Raw genomic sequence first — 18,399 nt, 5'->3', positions numbered from 1 at the left:
CCCGTAGGGATCCGGTGTGCTTGTTTCACACAGAACAGGTGTAGAGACCTTCTGGGGGTTCTTCATTCTTTAAATTAAAAAGATGGAGCTCGGTTTGTAGAAAACAAAATTGCTGCATTTATTATTATATTAGTATTACAAATATTTTTAAAGGGTTATTCATGGCCTATTCTTTATTTGTTATAATCTTAATTAGTCTTGTAATTGAATTAGTGCAAGGTCACCAGGTCCAGCATCAAATGAACACATGCAAAGTATTTCCAATTATGAATCTAAGATGACTTTGAAATTGATGGCTTGGTGATTTATTAGTACAACAACACCATTTCGAAAATGTGCTCTTTATAAATTATACACTACCATATCTACATGACTTAACACTATATTTAGAAATATCTGCTTCAAAATTTACAACCGTGTTCCATTGTTATAAAAATGGATCAGCTGTCCTTACCATACTTTCCCACTCGAAGAGGTTTCATCGTTTGTTACACTCATTTGTTCACTTACACCAGAACTTCTCAAAATGTCTATGACTTAAGAAAGTTAATGCCATTGGCCAGCAACCCCAGTTTGAAAATTGTTCTAGCACCACTCCAGTGGTAAAAACATGCTAGCTAATCCAGAACTCAAGAAATGAAAGAAGCACTGCCCATTACGCTACACCAAAATATCTTTAAAGCATCATACCATGGCACACCATCAAGATAGCCATTCATAGCCACTGACCAAATTGCCATTATTGAGTCAGAGCATATCTTGTTCTTGGTTCAAAAAAGTCTGCTGGTTTGAAAGGATTTTCATGGTATTATCCTATGCGGAGCACCTTTTGGAAAGAGGGTCAACCTTAGTTTTGAAAGAGGCTCTGTACATAAGCCTCTAAATTGCCATGTATTTCAGATTATAAACCTTCTCCAGAGATGTACAAGAACAGCATTAGTACTACTGTACTGATGGATTTTGTGTTTGTACACCTGCAATTTGCAAAATCCAAAAGTTGCAATTTATCAAAAGCCGATTGCAGTCTCCAGTTATCCTTGTGCGACGTAGTGTACACTTTGCGACCGATTGCCAGTTCTCATGAGGAAAGTGTGTTGTGAAATGGGCATCCCCTCTTCCAAATGATTTGCAGTAGAATGTTACAGTGGTTTCCAGCTGCAATTTCTGTTCCAAATCATTGATTAGATACCGACAGCTGAAAGAAGGCGGTATGAATTGAAAAAGTGAAACGAAATACCATTTTCCACAGTGCAGTCATATAATTGAGATAAAAGGACGTTTGAGTTACCGGAGACAATTTGAAAATGGCTAACTAAGACGTGCAAGTTGTCAAATTCTAAAGGTTCTAGTATTTATTGCATTTTATCTGCTTATCGCAAAAGTTGGGAGTACTTAATAACCAAGCACGGGAAGTTAGTAGAACAAATATGGTGCAATTCATCTGCACAGGTCTTACATGAGACAAAATTTGGGATAATGAATTTTTGCCAAAGTTGAAATTCTGCAAAGAAGTTTCCCAGTAGGCTAAAAGATATTACCTATATGTCCAAAGAAGTCAAATTCAAAACCCAATAAACATGGAAATCCTGGAGGAGCAGATGAAGATAGGGATCTTTATATTCAAATATCTGAACATTAGTAAACTACGATAATATCATAGCTAAGGGGGTTAATTTATACGACTGTATGAAAGCAGAGCATAACACTACAAGACGACAAAAGAGGGCGAAACCCCTCTACCAGTCAGAATGTGGGTGTTGACATATGATACACGCCCACTCTGTCTCAATATTTGTTTCATCAGCCGAAGAACACCAACACCTACAAAACGGCTCCCACTTGTGTCTGCCCAAAGAGATTCTGTTCATCAGAAATAAAGGAGGGGCATCCAGTAGACAGCATGTAGGTAACTTGGAGCATAGGTTACCCAGGAAGCAGGAAGAGCTAAGGAAAATCAAAGGGAGAATACTGAGAGTTGGCTGGCGAAATAAACAGAATGCCACACCCATAGAGCCACAGATCCAAAATGCAAACCTGTGCTCCATAGAGATGAGGGAGAGGAAGCAAGGTCTTACGCAAGATACAAAGGATACTATTTGTCCATGATATTAGATACAAAAGTGGCTACAAAAAGTTAAAGAAGGCAATATGGCCCAGTGGGTACAATGCTTGTGCAGCCCGAAAAAATGTATTAATTTATTTATTTAGAAAGTTTTATATGGCGCGAACTTGACCCAAGAGGGTATCAGAGCGTTTTACATTTAGGATCGTTGCGTTACAAATTACATCAGATACAAGAGCATAGTAAGGTACACTACACATAAACAATGTTTCAATAATTCGTAGGAGGGAGGAGAGGCATGAACTTGGACATGCTAAAGGCTAAACTGTATTGAACGCATCTTGCTGTTGTCAGTGTCCACGTGTATAGTTTATTTTCCAAATAGCAAACAGCATCCAAATCCGTATTTGAACACAAGACAACAAAAATACATTGGCACTTATTTTCGTATGCACTTCTGAGGCCAAAATGTAGATAATCCACTCTGAGAGTGATATGCAGAAATGTACGCTAGATGAAGATATTTTAAATATAAAGACACCAGGGTTTTTATAACAGTGAATTACAAAATAAGTCATTAATGGAAAGTCTGAGATGCCAGGGAATGTTTAAACATGCCCCCTGCGCAATCTCATTGGCTAATGTCGAATTACTATGAAGAATTACTACCTATGCCCCTAGCAATGACTTTACTTTTCGGGGGAGTTCTCTCTAATGTACGGCCTGCATTAACAATAGTGACCTGAAGGTCAGGCAATGTCTGGTTGTTAATGACCAGATGGGTTCGAGACATTCGGCTTCTCCTTGAGCCATCACATCTGCCAGGCTGTCATGAGCTGCCAGGCAATGCCCTCTCCATCTGTCACGGCTGCTTAAGTACACACGCGCACATAATAAAAGAGTGATGGAAGCAAATACATTGTTTACATTCTGTGTGGTCGAGGACATCTTTCCTCAGTTATCTTCGCCATCTAAAATAAGAATAATCATTGCGATATCACTTTGTGCGTATTATTTTACAATTTGTATATGAATTGTGTGCCCACATCCTAATGTAATTCAGAAAGAGCTGATCAGGGTTGGGAGAGCTAGAGTCCCCCCATAGAGGCAAACCCCTGTGCTGCATTTATGTTGGTTACGTTCCCTGTCCTGTAAATATGGTGGTCATGGTCCCTAAAAGTGTGGAGGCAGGTTTTGCCCCTGCACAACTTCGAAACATACTTTACAAAGCCACAATTGGGTGGATGATCTTGTGGACACCTTTTATTCGCTTCGGCATAAAATAGTCCGGAAATAGGTTGTGTTCAGATGCTACTGAAAACAAGCATTTGCAATGCAATAGGTCTCGAATTAGGAAATGGTGAAGTATTGGTATTGTAAATGACAATTTTTTAAAATATGTGTTGGCTTTGGAAATATATAAATTAATAGCATTGTTATTCACAAAGCCAATAGCTTACACTTTCCTAATGCGAGTCCTATTGGCTATGGCAATGCTTGTTGGTAGCAAGCAAGGACAGTGCTGTTGTGGTGCTTAGTGATGTTGTTGTGGTGCTGAGTGATGATGTGGTTGGGCTGAGGGATGTGGTGGTGTATTAGAGTGATGTGGTGGTGTCCCAGAGTGATGTGTTGGTGTCCCAGAGTGATGTGATGGTGTCCCAGAGTGATGTGGTGGTGTCCCAGAGTGATGTGGTGGTGTCCCAGAGTGATGTGGTGGTGTCCCAGAGTGATGTGGTGGTGTCCCAGAGTGGTGTGGTAGTGTTCCTGAGTGATGTGGTGGTGTTACTGAGTGCTGTGGTGGTGTCTGTGAGTGATGTGGTGGTGTCTGTGAGTGATGTGGTGGTGTCACTGAGTGATGTGGTGGTGTCCTAGAGTGATGTGGTGGTGTCCTAGAGTGATGTGGTGTATGTAATGTAAATGTAAATGTATAGGCATTTATATAGCGCACTACTTACCCGTAGGGTCCCAAGGCGCTTCGACCGCTGCGAAACCCTTCCTGGCTTCCCTGAGAGATGGTCCCTTAATGGGTATCTCCAGGGTGAGACCAGGCATCCCCGGCGGTCTGGTGGGGCCGTTAGTGAAGATGAGGCAAGCTAATGCCCAGAGTTGCCGAGTATGATCGCTGATCAGAGTGGGCACCGAGGCGAGAGAATTATCGAGTCCGCTGACCTGGTGGTGTCCTAGAGTGATGTGGTGGTGTCCCTGAGTGATGTGGTGGTGTTGTGAGGTGTGCAGCAGTGTGAGGCATGCAGAAGTGTGAGGCGTGCAGCAGTGTGTGGCGTGCGGCATGCAGCAGTGTGCGGCGTGCAGCAGTGTGAGGCATTTAGCAGTGTGTGGCGTGCAGCAGTGTGTGGCGTGCAGCAGTGTGTGGCGTGCAGCAGTGTGTGGCGTGCAGCAGTGTGCAGCATGCAGCAGTGTGAGGTGTGCAGCAGTGTGTGGTGTGCAGCAGTGTGTGGCGTGCAGCAGTGTGTGGTGTGCAGCAGTGTGTGGCGTGCAGCAGTGTGAGGCGTGCAGCAGTGTGAGGCGTGCAGCAGTGTGTGGCGTGTAGCAGTGTGTTGCGTGTAGCAGAGTGTGGAGTGCAGCAGTGTGTGGCGTGCAGCAGTGTGTGGCATGTAGCATTGTGGCGTGCAGCAATGTGGCGTGCAGCATTGTGTCATGCAGCAGTGTGAATAATGCAGCAGTGTGAATAATGCAGAAGTGTGCAGCAGTGTGTGGCGTGCTGCAGTGGTGTGTGGCGTGCAGCAGTTTGTGGCGTGCAGCAGTGTATGGCGTTCAGCAGTGTGCAGCATGCAGCAGTGTGTGGCGTGCAGCAGTGCGTGGCATGCAGCAGTATGTGGCATGCAGCAGTGTGTGGCGTGCAGCAGTGTGTGGCATGCAGCAGTGTGAGGCGTGCAGCAGTGTGAGGCGTGCAGAAGTGTGGCATGCAGCAGTGTGAAGCATGCAGCAGTGTGAGGCATGCAGCAGTGTGAGGCATGCAGCAGTGTGAGGCGTGCAGCAGTGTGAGGCGTGCAGCAGTGTGAGGTGTACAGCAGTGTGGTGTGCAGCAGTGTGGTGTGCAGCAGTGTGGCGTACAGCAGTGTGGCGTGCATCAGTGTGGCTTGCAGCAGTGTAAAGCATGCAGCAGTGTGAGGCGTGCAGCAGTGCGAAGCATGCAGCAGTGTGAGTAATGCAGTAGTGTGCGGCAGTGTGATGCATGCAGCAGTGTGAGGCATGCAGTACTGTGTGGCATGCAGCAGTGTGAGGCGTGCAGCAGTGTGAGGCGTGCAGCAGTGTGAGGTGTGCAGCTGTGTGAGGCATGCAGCAGTGTGAGGCGTGCAGCAGTGTGAGGCATGCAGCACTGTGTGGCATGCAGCAGTGTGAGGCGTGCAGCAGTGTGAGGCGTGCAGCAGTGTGAGGTGTGCAGCAGTGTGAGGCATGCAGCATTGTGGGGCGTGCAGCAGTGTGAGGCATGCAGCAGTGTAAGGCGTGCAGCAGTATGTAGCATGCAGCAGTGTGAGTAATGCAGCAGTGTGCAGCGTGCAGCATTGTGCGGCGTGCAGCAGTGTGAAGCATGCAGCAGTGTGAGGCGTGCAGCAGTATGTGGCGTGCAGCAGTGTGTGGCGCTGTAACGACCGGATTCTCAGGACAGGCAGCTCACCAACCGTGGCTAACCCAGCCGTCACGTAACGACACTCTTCTCAGGCCACTATTTACAAGACATCTAGAATACTCACCTGAGAAAGTGAAAAGAAGCTATTTACATGCCTGTATAATCAAACATACCACTAACACCTAATGGATTCCATATCTTATCCTATACTTACCTCATCTTATATTCTTTAACGTCTCCCGACGATATCTTTAACGTCACCCGACGATATCTTCAATATTTATAGTCCTGTAAGACTGTCTCTATCTTTATAGTCCCGTAAGACTGTATCTTTAACGTCACTCGACAATATCTTTAACGTCACCTGACGATCTCTTTAACGTCACTCGACGATTTGGAATTTGGAAATTGGAAGTGGATTTATAGAGCGCATAGCTACCCTTGGGCATCCCAGCGCTGAGAGGACCTAGTTTATTCCCAAAAGGGGGCAGAACAGAAAGGTTTTTAGGGAAAGAGCCAAGTTTTTAATTTTTTACGGAAGGAGAGTAGGTTATGATCACTCCTCATGGCTAGTGGGAGGGTGTTCCAGAGCTTTGGCGCGTTGTAGGCGAACCTGCGGCCGCCAGATCTTGCCTTTTTTATTCTAGGGATGGAGGCCAGGGCAAGTGAATCAGATCTAAGATGTTTGTTAGATTGGTGTAGTTTCATCAGGGATCTGAGTATTGGGGGGCCCTTATCATGCAGGATTTTGTGCGATATTCAGAGCGTCTTGAATGTGATGCGCTCCTTCACTGGGAGCCAGTGTAGGCTTTTGAGGGCAGGTTTCGCTGAGCTCCGTGCTTTGGTTTCCGTAAGGACTCTAGCTGCGGCGTTTTGGGCCACCTGAAGTTTTTGAATGACTGATGCAGGGGCTCCCAGGTACAAGATGTTACCGTAATCCAATCTTGAGTTGACCAGTCCCTGCATCAGTAACTTCCTGGACTGGAAAAGGATCAGGTGGAGGATCTTACGGGCCATACGGATTAGGCCGAAGCAGGTCCCTGATGTTTTCCTGGCCTGGGTTTTGAAGTTAAGGTCCTGGTCGAGCCAGATACCTTTCACATCAACCGACAATCTCTTTAACATCCCCTGACGATATCTTTAACGTCACCCGACGATCTCTTTAACGTCACCCGACGATATCTTTAAGTCACCCGACGATCTACACTAATGGGGATAACTAATGAGGATTCACCTTTAAGAGTTATTTCTCAAATGAAGTTCACACTCTCCCCCATCATCAGTTACCTTTGCAGAATGGCATATCCCATCCTTCTGTATGTCAGCACCTGGTTAAAAGGAAAGGTTAATCTCATTCATGAAAACAACATTCAAAGATATTGGTCATTAAATCTTTATTTAACAATCAAAAATGACAGAATGAGCAAAAGACAAATGAATTAAGTTAGTCGCTACCTATAACCTAAAAGGGGAATAAAGATGAATAGTTAAATGCATTCTACACTAAGCTCAGAACGCCTCACCTTAGACGTGTGTCTTTCCATCTCAGCAGCGGAGCTGATCCCTCTCTCTCTCGTTCTCTTCTATGCGCTCGGGACTCTGCTCACCGTCTATGGCTCACGAATACACGTCTGCACCGCTACGCCTCATCTACGCTGCCATGGTTCCAGGATACTCGAACCCTCTTCTGGACTTAGTCTCTGCCACTCCTGTATGATGTCACTACAGGACTTTCAATCACTCTCCTTCTTCACTTCAGGATTTCAATTAGCTGATGGTATCAATCTCTATGCACCAGCCTTCGGACCAACTTCTTCGGTCTTCTCCACACGTTGCTCTCTCTCTCTTCCCTACTCGCTCCTTGGTAATATAGAGCTCACTTTCTCTATGGAAAATTCCGGTATTAGGCCGACTCCCACCGAATTCCTGTACCAGTCCCCGGCTCCTTTCGCCTTCCACAGTGGCCACCTGCGTATTGCGTCTACTCTAGAGCCGGGGAGACAAACACATTCCATCGATAAGAGCCAGTCTTGACCGGTTCCTCTCTAGCGAACAACAGGATGAATTCTAAACATTACCTTTACCCTGCAAGCGCCTCGGACAGTCGAGGCAGAAATACAAAATGGCTTCTCTCTAGCTTTCGGGCCTGTAGGCCAGAGAAAACGATAAAAGGCACTAAACCCTGTCAAAGCACATAGTTAAGCCCTACAAATGAACGCAAATGCAACTAGTACTGAAATGGTAGTGGATTATAGTCACCACCAGTCTGAAAATAGACAAAAATTACCCTGTCGCTACAGGCGTGCAGCAGTGTGCGGCAGTGTGAGGCATGCAGCAGTGTGTGGCATGCAGCAGTGTGTGGCGTGCAGCAGTGTGCGGCGTGCAGCAGTGTGCCGCGTGCAGCAGTGTGCGGCATGCAGCAGTGTGAGGCGTGCGGCAGTGTGCTGCATGAAGCAGTGTGAGTAATGCAGCAGTGTGCAGCGTGCATCAGTGTGAGGTGTGCAGCAGTGTGAGGCATGCAGCAGTGTACGGCAGTGTGAGGCGTGCAGCAGTGTGTGGCATGCAGTAGTGTGTGGCGTGCAGCAGTGTGTGGCGGGCAGCAGTGTGCAGCATGCAGCAGTGTGAGGCGTGCAGCAGTGTGAAGCGTGCGGCAGTGTGCAGCACGCAGCAGTGTGAGTAGCGCAGCAGTGTGCAGCAATGTGAGGCGTGCAGCAGTGTGAGGCATGCAGCAGTGTGAGGCATGCAGCATTGCGTTGTGCAGCATGCAGCAGTGTGAGTAATGTAGCAGCATGCAGCAGTGTGTGGCGTGCAGCAGTGTGTGGCGTGCAGCAGTGTGTGGCGTGCAGCAGTGTGGAATGCAGCAGTGTGGCGTGCAGCAGTGTGAGGCGTGCAGCAGTGTGAGGCATGCAGCAGTGTGAGGTGTGCAGCAGTGTGCGGCGTGCAGCAGTGTGAGTAATGCAGCAGTGTGCAGCAGTGTGAGGCGTGCAGCAATGTGAGGCGTGCAGCAGTGTGAGGCGTGCAGCAGTGTGAGGCATGCGGCAGTGTGAGTAATGCAGCAGTGTGCAGCGTGCAGCAGTGTGAGGCGTGCAGCAGTGTGAGGCATGCAGCAGTGTGAGGCGTGCAGCAGTGTGAGGTGCAGTAGTGTGTGGCATGCAGCAGTGTGTGGTGTGCAGCAGTGTGTCGTTCAGCAGTATGCAGCATGCAGCAGTGTGAGGCGTGCAGCTGTGTGAGGCGTGCAGCAGTGTGAGGCGTGCAGCAGTGTGAGGCATGGGGGAAAAAATGCACCGAGAAAGAGTGGGGGGAGCACGAGCCGATGAAAGAGCAGGAGAGGGGATACTCGAGCCAACGAAAGAGTGGGGGGAAAAAAGCTCGAGCAGACGAAAGAGTGGGGAAAGAAATGCACGATCCGACGAAAAAAGCATGAGTCAGAGAAGAAAGTAAAATGTGAGCCAGAGAAAGACAGGAAATAAGTAACGAGCCATGTAGGGAAAAAAAAGCTCTCAGCATTGCTGTGGTAGGGGCGGGGTGTGCATTCCTTTCAAGTCTGATGCGGGGCGGGGGAGCAGCAGCCTTTGAAATCTGATGCCGAGGCACAGACAAATGGTGGTGTGTGATGTGGCTGGCGATGATGTGCATGCGCATAGCTCACATGAACTGTATGCGATCCGCAGATAGGTAGATTTTTCTTTTCCGCTTACTATAATCTTGCCTATTCATCCCTGCTGGATAGAATAAGCGAGACCTAAAAAGATATACTTCTAACATGTAAATTATATGGATAGATTAATTTGTTATCATTTGAATATTTTTATGGCGCACTCTCATCTGATGGTTTTTATGAAGGGAGACACTAGAATCATGTCTCAAATCCGGACCAAAGTATGCAGCATCGTTCTCTAATTTATGAAGCAAAAATGCATATTATGCAGCATGGTGCGGCACATTTTCTGGCAGTACTATTCGGTATTTTGCCATTATAAGACTGATACTGTCATGGCAAAAAGTCTGTTTCATTAGTATCAGTTCCACAACTAAATACATCAATCAGCAACTAAAAGATGACTGGATAAACTTGCAATGTGTCTTCCACTGCACAACACCACGACTGGCTTTGTGGTGAAGGAACTTTTGTTCCTTTTGAGCTAGAAACATAGTTTGTTGAAGTCTGCCAATTCCAGTAGACGCTGCTACTGCTCGTAGAGCCAGGTCTTGAGGAGTCTTCTGAAGGCGAGTAGGTCTTGGGTCTGCCGTATGTGAGTAGGGAGGGTGTTCCAGGTCTTGACGGCGAGGTAGGAGAAGGATCTGCCACCGTAGGTTGTTTGTTGGATGCGGGGGACAGCGGCAAGGGTAAGGCTGGCGGAGCAGAGCTGGCGGGTGGGGGTGTGGAAGCTGAGTCTGCTGTTCAAGTAGGCTGGTCCGACGTTGTGGAGTGCTTTGTGTGCGTGGGTGAGCAGCTTGAAGGTGATCCTCTTGTCAATGGGGAGCCAGTGTAGGTCTCTCAGGTGGGGGGTGATGTGGCTGTGGCTGGGGACGTTGACGATCAGTCGGGCGGAGGCGTTTTGGATGCGTTGTAGGCATCGTAGGTGTTTGGCTGGGATTCCTGCGTAGAGTGCGTTGCCGTAGTCCAGTCTGCTGCTGACGAGGGCCTGTGTCACCGTTCTTCTTGTTTCGGTCGGGTACACTTGTAGATCCTGCGGAGCATGCAGAGGGTGTTGTAGCAGGAGAAGGAGACGGCGTTGACCTGTTTAGACATGGAGACGGAGGAGTCGAGGATGAATCATAGGTTGCGTGCATGGTCGGTGGGTGTTGGTGCGGTTCCCAGTGTGGTCGGCCACCAGGAGTCGTACCAGGCTGAGGGGGTGGGTTTGAGTAAGAGGACCGCCATCTTGTCCGAGTTCAGCTTCAGACGACTGCTCCTCAACCAGTGGGGAGGTTGGTTTTGGCGGTGTGTGGGTCCTTGGTGAGGGAGAGGACGAGCTGGGTGTTGTCGGCGTAGGATATGATGTTGAGGTCGTGATGGCCGGCCACTCATGCAAGGGGGGCCATGTAGCCGTTGAACAGCGTCGGGCTGAGGGATGAGCCATGGGGATGCCGCAGATGATGTCGGTGGCTTCAGATCTGAAGGGTGGGAGGCTGACACTCAGGGTTCTCCCGGAGAGGAAGGAAGTGGTCCAGTCAAGGGCCTTCTCCTGGATTCCAGCTTCTAGGAGGCGTGTCTTTAGGGTACGATGGCAGACCGTGTCGAAGGCGGCTGACAGGTCCAGGAGGATGAGGGCTGATGTTTCACCGTTGTATAGTTGGCTCCTGATGTTGTCTGTGGCAGCGATGAGGGCTGTCTCTGTGCTGTGGTTTTGTCTGAATCCGGACTGGGACGGGTCCAAGATGTTGTTGTCTTCCAGGTGGCGGGCCAGTTGTATGTTGACGATTTTCTCGATGACGTTTGCCGAAAACGGAAGCAGGGAGATGGGCCGGACGTTTTTGAGGTCCTTGGGGTTCACTTTGGGCTTCTTGAGGAGGGCGTTGATTTCAGCGTGCTTCCAGCTTTCCGGGAATGTTGCTGTTTCGAAGGAGATGTTGATGACCTTCCGTAGTTGGAGTACGATGGCTGCGTCTGCTTTGTTGAATACGTGGTGTGGGCAAGGATCTGACGGAGATCCTGAGTGGATGGAGTTCATGACCTTGCATATCTTGTCGTCGTTGACGTTGGACCAGGAGGTCAGGCGGTTGGTGCTGGTGGTGTTCACAGGGGAGGTGGAGTCTGGCGTAGTCTGGGTTGGGGCGGTCGTGGTGTTGAAGCTGTCGTGTATGTCAGCGTTCTTACGGTGGTAGAAGATGGCTAGTGAGTCGCACAGTTCTTGTGAGGGCGGGATGCCGTTGGCGTTGGGGTTGGAGAGTTCCTTTACAATGCTGAAGAGCTCTTTGCTGTTGTGTGCGTTGTTATCCAAGCGGTCTTTGAAGGAGGATCTCTTGGCTAATCTGATGAGGTGGTGATATCTGCGGGCAGCTTCTTTGTGGGCTGCGTGGTTGTCCGGTGTGCATTCGTGGAGCCATGTCTCCGGCATGCACGTTTGGAGGTCTGCAGCTCGTCGGTGAACCAGGTGGCTCTCTTGTTGGCGTGGCTGTTGGAGGGTTTCTTGAGCGGGGCGAGGGTGTTGGCGCAGTCGTCGATCTACTGTCTGAGGTTGCGGGCTGTGGCGTCTGGGTTGGTGAGTTCTTGGCGAGGGAGGTGATCAGCTGGTCTGCGGTGACTTTACTCCAGCAGCGACGGGGCAGCTGTTGGGTGCGGTGGTTGGTTTCTTGAAGGTGAAATGGATGCAGCGGTGGTCGGTCCAGTGGAGTTCAGTGGTGTGGTCAAAGGCGACGTGGGGGCCTGTGGAGAAGCCGGGGTCCAGGGTGCGGCCGACGGCGTGGGTGGGTTGGTGCGGTGACGAGTTGTCTGTGGCCGAGGTTGTCGATGTTGTCCATCAGGGTGGCGGAGTTGGCGTCGTTGTTGTTCTCGAGGGGGAAGTTCAGGTCCCAGAGGAGGATGTAGTCCGTGGAGGCGAGTGCGTGGGTCCTGGTAAGGTCAGCAATGGAGTCGCTGAACTGAGCCCGGGGGCTCTGTAGATAAGTGTTCCTCTGAGGGTGGTGTTGGGGTCAGTGTGGATCCGGAAGTGCATGTGTTCGGCACGGTGTTTAGAGTGTCGTCTGTGTGGGTGGCGACCTTGAGGGTGGACTTGTGGACGATTGCTATTCCTCCTCCGATTCCGTTGGCGCGATCCCTGTAGGTGATCTTGTAGCCGTCCGGGATGGCTATGGCGATGTCGGGCGCCGAGGAGTCGTTCCACCAGGTCTCGGTCAGGAAGGCCACGACTGGGGCAGAGGTGTCGAGCAGATCCCAGAGCTCGACGGCGTGTTTGTGTGCGGAGCGGGTGTTGAGGAGTGTGCAGCGGAGGTGATTGGGTCCAGTCCTTGGAGGTTTGGTGGTTCTGTTGTAGGTGAAGCGGAGGTGTGGCAGGAGAAGGGTCCGTGGGTCCGTTTCGGGGCGGCCTTAAAGCAGGTGTGGTTTTGGCCGGCGTTGAGTGCGTGGAGGGTGCTGGCGTCGTAGTGGATTCTGGTGTTGTGGTGTTCGCGGGGTCCAGAGGTTCTGGCGCTGGGCGCGGTCCAGGCGCGGACGGGCGCAGACGGGCTTGCCTTTGGCGCGACAGTGGTGTACCCGCTGCGCGGCCGCTTTGCCGCCTGCATATGAGGTGGCTGGGGAGGGAGGAGCAGCTGGGAGGCGGGAGCGGGGAGGCGAATGGATGTGCAGGGGGACGGGGCTGCAGGGAAGCAGCGGCGGAAAGGGCCGGATCGGAAGAGGCAGTGGGCGGGGGGACCGGCGCACAGGGCGGAGAGGAAGGAGAAAGCCCAGCCAACAAGGGCTGAAGGGGAGGAGAGCCCAGGAACAAGGAGGGAGCAAGGAGGCAGGAGCCCAAGGCAGTCAGGTGACGAGCAGCGGAGTGGGGGCAACCTACCTGCGAGCAGGGTCAAAGGTCGCTCTTGCTACCGCTTCGCGGCCTGCATATGAGGTGGTTTGGGAGGGAGGAGCAGCTGGGAGGCGGGAGCGGGGAGGTGAATGGGTGTGCAGGGCGGTGGGGCTGCAGGGAAGCAGAGTCGGGAAGGGCCGGATCGGAAGTGGCGGGGGAACCAGCGCACATGGCTGAGGGGAAGGAGAAAGCCCAGCCAACATGATGGATGCTGGCGAAGATGTTGCTTATTGGATGCAAAGTGTAAGCTACATGTGGTCGGCATTTGTAAAGAAATTACAATCCAGTATTAGTGAGCAGTTTGACATTTAATAAGACAGAACACAATGTAGATCCTTGTGGCTCACTCCACTAAACTGTTGTGAGGGTTGAGTTCAAAGCTCCAAGGGACATGTTTTGATTATATTTTGAAAATGAGGATGCTGTGCACTCAATGACTGTGCTGAATCACCCTAACTCCATGAGGTCTTGAAAGAGGAGCCTGTGATCAAACAGGATGATGTCAGCCGTGTCACCCTCAACATCAGTCTGGTGGAACTCATCCATTAGTTTATTCATGCCGATTCATTTTCTCCCTTCCTTCCTAGACCAAAACCTCCTTGGAATGTGGACATTGTTCTATTGTAGATCACGTTATAGTTGTTGAGTCATAGTGGATAGCAGGAGTTTGGCTTGTTGGGGTTCAAAGTTGTTTTTTAAGAACTCATTGGCATTCGTCTATTAATAAAGGTTTTGGTATATTTTTATTATGTTGTAATGAATGTGCTATTTGTATGATAAATAGCTTGGTAATGACCGTCGCCCATCACCATCTCAGTCTTATTTAGCATATTTTGGCCTAATATAGTGAAGTGTGGGCCTGCCTAGTAAGCTGTTTCTGACTTTGTCTTGCTTAACGGCAGTGCTGACTATTGCCTTGGACATGCTCTCATGTCATCTTGCTTTGCAATTTATATTATCACATAATATAGTGATGTGTAAGCCTGCCTAGTAAGAATAAGCTACAAAGTAGCGTTTGATTATGTCCCTTGCTGTTTTTGACTTTATCTTGCTTAATGGCAGTGCTTGCCTATTGGCTTTGGGATTATCTCATGTCATCTTGCATACTAATTTTGCTCTTTTGCAGGAATAGTGGCCTATGCTTAAGCAACTCCATTTTCCGAGCTGTCACCATTTTCTGAGCTTCACTAGGTGAGAATCCATGTTTTCCTTTCCACTTGTTGTTCACTCTGCTTAAACTGGTAGAGACTGGTTCTTGTCAGAAGTAAGTGCTCGCTCTGCTTTGAAGTCATAACAGACGCCTTGCCAGCTGAAGCTGTGGCCTTGGAGCAGGCTAGTGCTGGCTCTCATGAGATTAAGGGGGCGAGGCTCACAGGAGCTTCGTTCTACGTTTCCACTTGTTATAAAGGAGGTGTCTGGGCTTTGCTCGTTGGTAGTCCACCACAGGGCAGATGTGCAGCTGTGACGGTGGAGCGAATGGTACTGCCCTGTCTCCCGATTCAGCTGGTGACACGTGCTCCCCTCTGGCAAAGTAGAAGCGGGATGAGCAGACAGTTGGTGAGGTGTTCCACTAATTCTTATATTCCTACTGTTCTTGTCTAACTATCTTCTTCTGTTTTCAGGTTTTATACATTTATATACATATAAGTTCTATATATGTTTTTCTGATTGCATTTAGTGATCATATAATTGGTAGTTTGATGTTGGGATAAGTGGTATAGTTTGGCCTACCATGCATCATGTATTAATAAATACCCCAGAGCATATAAATATTTGTCTGTTTTCCTTGTGGTGGGAGTACTGGCCCCTTCTTGACCAAATGCTTGTTGTAGAAGGATGGGTAAATTCCCTTCTGGCAAGTAATTGTGGTATGGAAGGTTGACCTGCTCCTAGTAAGGAGCTAAATTTTAATTCTTCCACCCCCAGCCTTGTTGTGAGAGGTATTGTGTGTATGTGTGTTGAATATATGTAGTTCTTCCTAGGTGAGTATTCTGTGGCGGAGAGGAGTGGTAAATTGCCTGTCACTAGGAGGATTGATATGTTTTGCGAGTCCTCTTGGCAAGTGATATGTTTAAGATAGTGTTATTATTCCAGCCTTGGGTAGGTATTGTAGAGTGTAGTATTGTCACATTTTTGGGTCCCAAGGGTGGATATGTCTGCATGACCTGTTGACAAATATCGGGTCATTACATTTGTGGCCCAGGAACATATTGCACAGGCATCTAGTGCCCTTTTCTATTTTATTAGTTGAATCCTGTCAAATACTGATAGAGGCTCAAACTCAGGCCTGCTTTGTTGACTAACCTTTCTGCCTTGAGATCCTGTGCTAGTATTCACTTCTAAATTATGTCACACGTGCTATCTTAATTTGAAAGGTCACTTAATCTGACGCAAATGTTGTTTGGTCATTACTTGAATTTCAGTTGCTTTTAGTGCTGAAAATTCGCTCTTTATTTGAGATATCTCTTTATAAGCATCTGGAACATTATTCATTTTCTTTTGTTAATATTTGTGTTATGTGTCTGGAATTTGTTTTTTTTATCTCTATTTTTGGAGTAGAAAATTATAATTATCTTCTAGAAAATAATGCTCTCTCCACTTCATCTCAAGTTTCCTCACATTATGCTTTTCAACTGACAGCTTTTCTATATTATTTCAGTCACTAGTTGGTCATTAGTAACATAACAGGATGAATATATAGTGTCTTCTACATTTAACATCAATTTTGCTTCACTTCCAGGTTCACTACTAGGAGTGACTAGCCTACGACTTTACAATGGTTATCAATATTTTTTAGCCATTGATCACTAAAGCTGATAGACTATCAATCAGTTTTTTGTAAATTGGTTGGCATAAATCTATGCTCAGGTACTAAAATCCCCCACTAGTATTACTCTTGAAGGCTCTTGAATGAGCCATTACCAGCTAATTCCTCCATCAAATGCAGCAGTATCTCCAGGTGGTTGGTGTTACAGTGATAATGTCAGTCAGTGAAACTTGATATTTTACAGATACCCAGTGATGTGGGAGTAGGGTTTTTTTTTTTACATTATCTCTGTCTAGAAGAGCAAGGCCTCATCCAGCTCCGGTTAGATGGGGGATTCTTACAAAATGTCTGCGATCTGAATATGCCACGGCCTGTACTGGCTGGGATCATGAATCGGTCTGTTGATCTTCCAGAATGCTGATGAAATCCAATGAATCTTTTTACTTAAGGAAGTTATTAACAAGAATACTGGTTATTGTATTTCTGTTTGCCTATGAGATGATGATTGGGAGTTTGGATTTGATGTTAAGAGTGGTGATGATCAGTAGACTTCCTTCAAAACACGTTCTACTCGATACGTTCTTTGCTTGTATGAGCAACTGTACACATTTTCAAGCCATCAGGGCTTGGGAGAAAAACATTAATGTCAAATCGCCCATCCAAGCACAGATGGGCTTGTCCTTGGCCTGTTGATGGATGCTTCCTATGTGTGGATATTTAGCATTCACAAATGTACCTAGATGAGAAGCGGTTTCTGCCTTCATGAGCTTTGGACAACTGAAATGCTCTTGTTTAGGCCTAGTTAGATAGTGCAGCTGTCTGTACCATCTATTATTACCAATTCTCTAACTTACTTAGAGTGGGCTTTGGCTCAGCTCCAAATGAGTATTACCCTCTCACCTCATATGATTGGCTTTTTAGGGTACAATTATTCCTCCTATAGAGAGCTTGAAATGCAGTGTGTGAAGGACAGTTTTACATCTTAAATGTATACTCAATCATCATACATTATTACATTCTTTATTTCATTGTATACAAAAGGCAGTCATTTTTGTTTTGTTTTTTCAATACAGCAGGTTTTTCTGAATATTTGTTAGTCAGGACTCAAAATTCAAGAGACACTAAATGGTTGGCTAGTATTTATATAACTAGTAATATGTTCCTTCCAAAGATGGATGCCTTTTTGCAGGATCCTCGGACCCACCGGTCTGACCCAGCCTCCATGATAAACTATCTAGAGAGTGGTCTCCATTTGCTATTTCTCATCTTTTAAGAGCATACATGTTGCAGCAGAGCACCACTGTAAGCATACATTAGAAATCAAGAAATTAGACCAGGACATCCAGGACTTGGAGAGGGAAAGGGGCCTTGCACCAGCCTTAAGGTAAACTGACACTGAAAGGCTGAATTAGCTCTACTTCATCTTAACAAAATAGATGTATGTGGAGGGTATTAACACCTTAAGTGCTGCCGTCCACCAACGGTCGTCACAAGCACTACCTTGCCAGTGCTGTGCACGACCGTTGGCCGACGGGCCAGCATTCGTTCGTCGAACGTTCAGCACTGGGCGCTGAACGTTCAACGCTCTTAAGGTGTTAAGATGGGAACGGTGCTGGCTAGGCTGCTCAATGGTAAGTAGGAGAGACAATATGTTAAAGTTCTTCCTAAATCAAAAGGAGAACAAGTGACAGATGACGCAGATAGACCTCCCAAAATTCACCACTTTTACACCAGCCTCTATGCCAGAGAATATTTCTCACCTTCAAAACAAATGAAGTTCTTGGTAGGGTCTGACTAGTCAGAATTATCACCCTACAGAGGGATGAGTTGGAGCAGCCAATCTAGCTGGAAGAGGTCAGGCAGGGCATTAAATCTCTAAAGTCTAACAAGGGCCCTTGTACAGATCGATATACCGCACAATTTATAAAACATTGGCCTCCAAACTGGCCCCCAAACGCATGTCATTGTTCAACTCTTGTGATAGCAATGGAGCAGTGTGAGCTTCTATGGCATAGCTTTTGTTTTGGTCCTAAGCCTGGGAATGACCACTGACAATGCACCTCATATTGACCTATAGCTTTGCTGAAAATTGACGCAAAGCTTTATGATAATTGAGGTCCTACTTGCCCTGATCCATCCAGATTTCAGTGAATTCAACCAGAGGCGTCAGACGCATGATCATATTAGATAAATAAATAAATATTACCAGTATTTGTAAAGTGCAAACAATTACCCCTAAGGGTGTCAAGGTGCTGGGAGCTATCGGGGAGATTAAGCAAGCTATTGCCCAGAGTCACATGGTGCTGGGCTTACCTGGAGCCAGGTATTGAACTGTGAGCCCCAGTGTTTCAGAGTCAGCCGCCCTGGCCCCTGCGCTACACCTCTTCCACTATCCATCTGGTCATAAACATCGCCCTTAAGAAAGTCCTTGCAGTATTCCTCTAATTTGATGCAAGAAATGCCTTTGATATGGTGT

This window comes from Lissotriton vulgaris, chromosome 2_1 (genome assembly GCF_964263255.1).
Source record: "Lissotriton vulgaris chromosome 2_1, aLisVul1.2, whole genome shotgun sequence".
In the NCBI taxonomy this organism is placed as follows: domain Eukaryota; kingdom Metazoa; phylum Chordata; class Amphibia; order Caudata; family Salamandridae; genus Lissotriton; species Lissotriton vulgaris.
Note: the sequence above shows the minus strand (reverse complement) of the source record.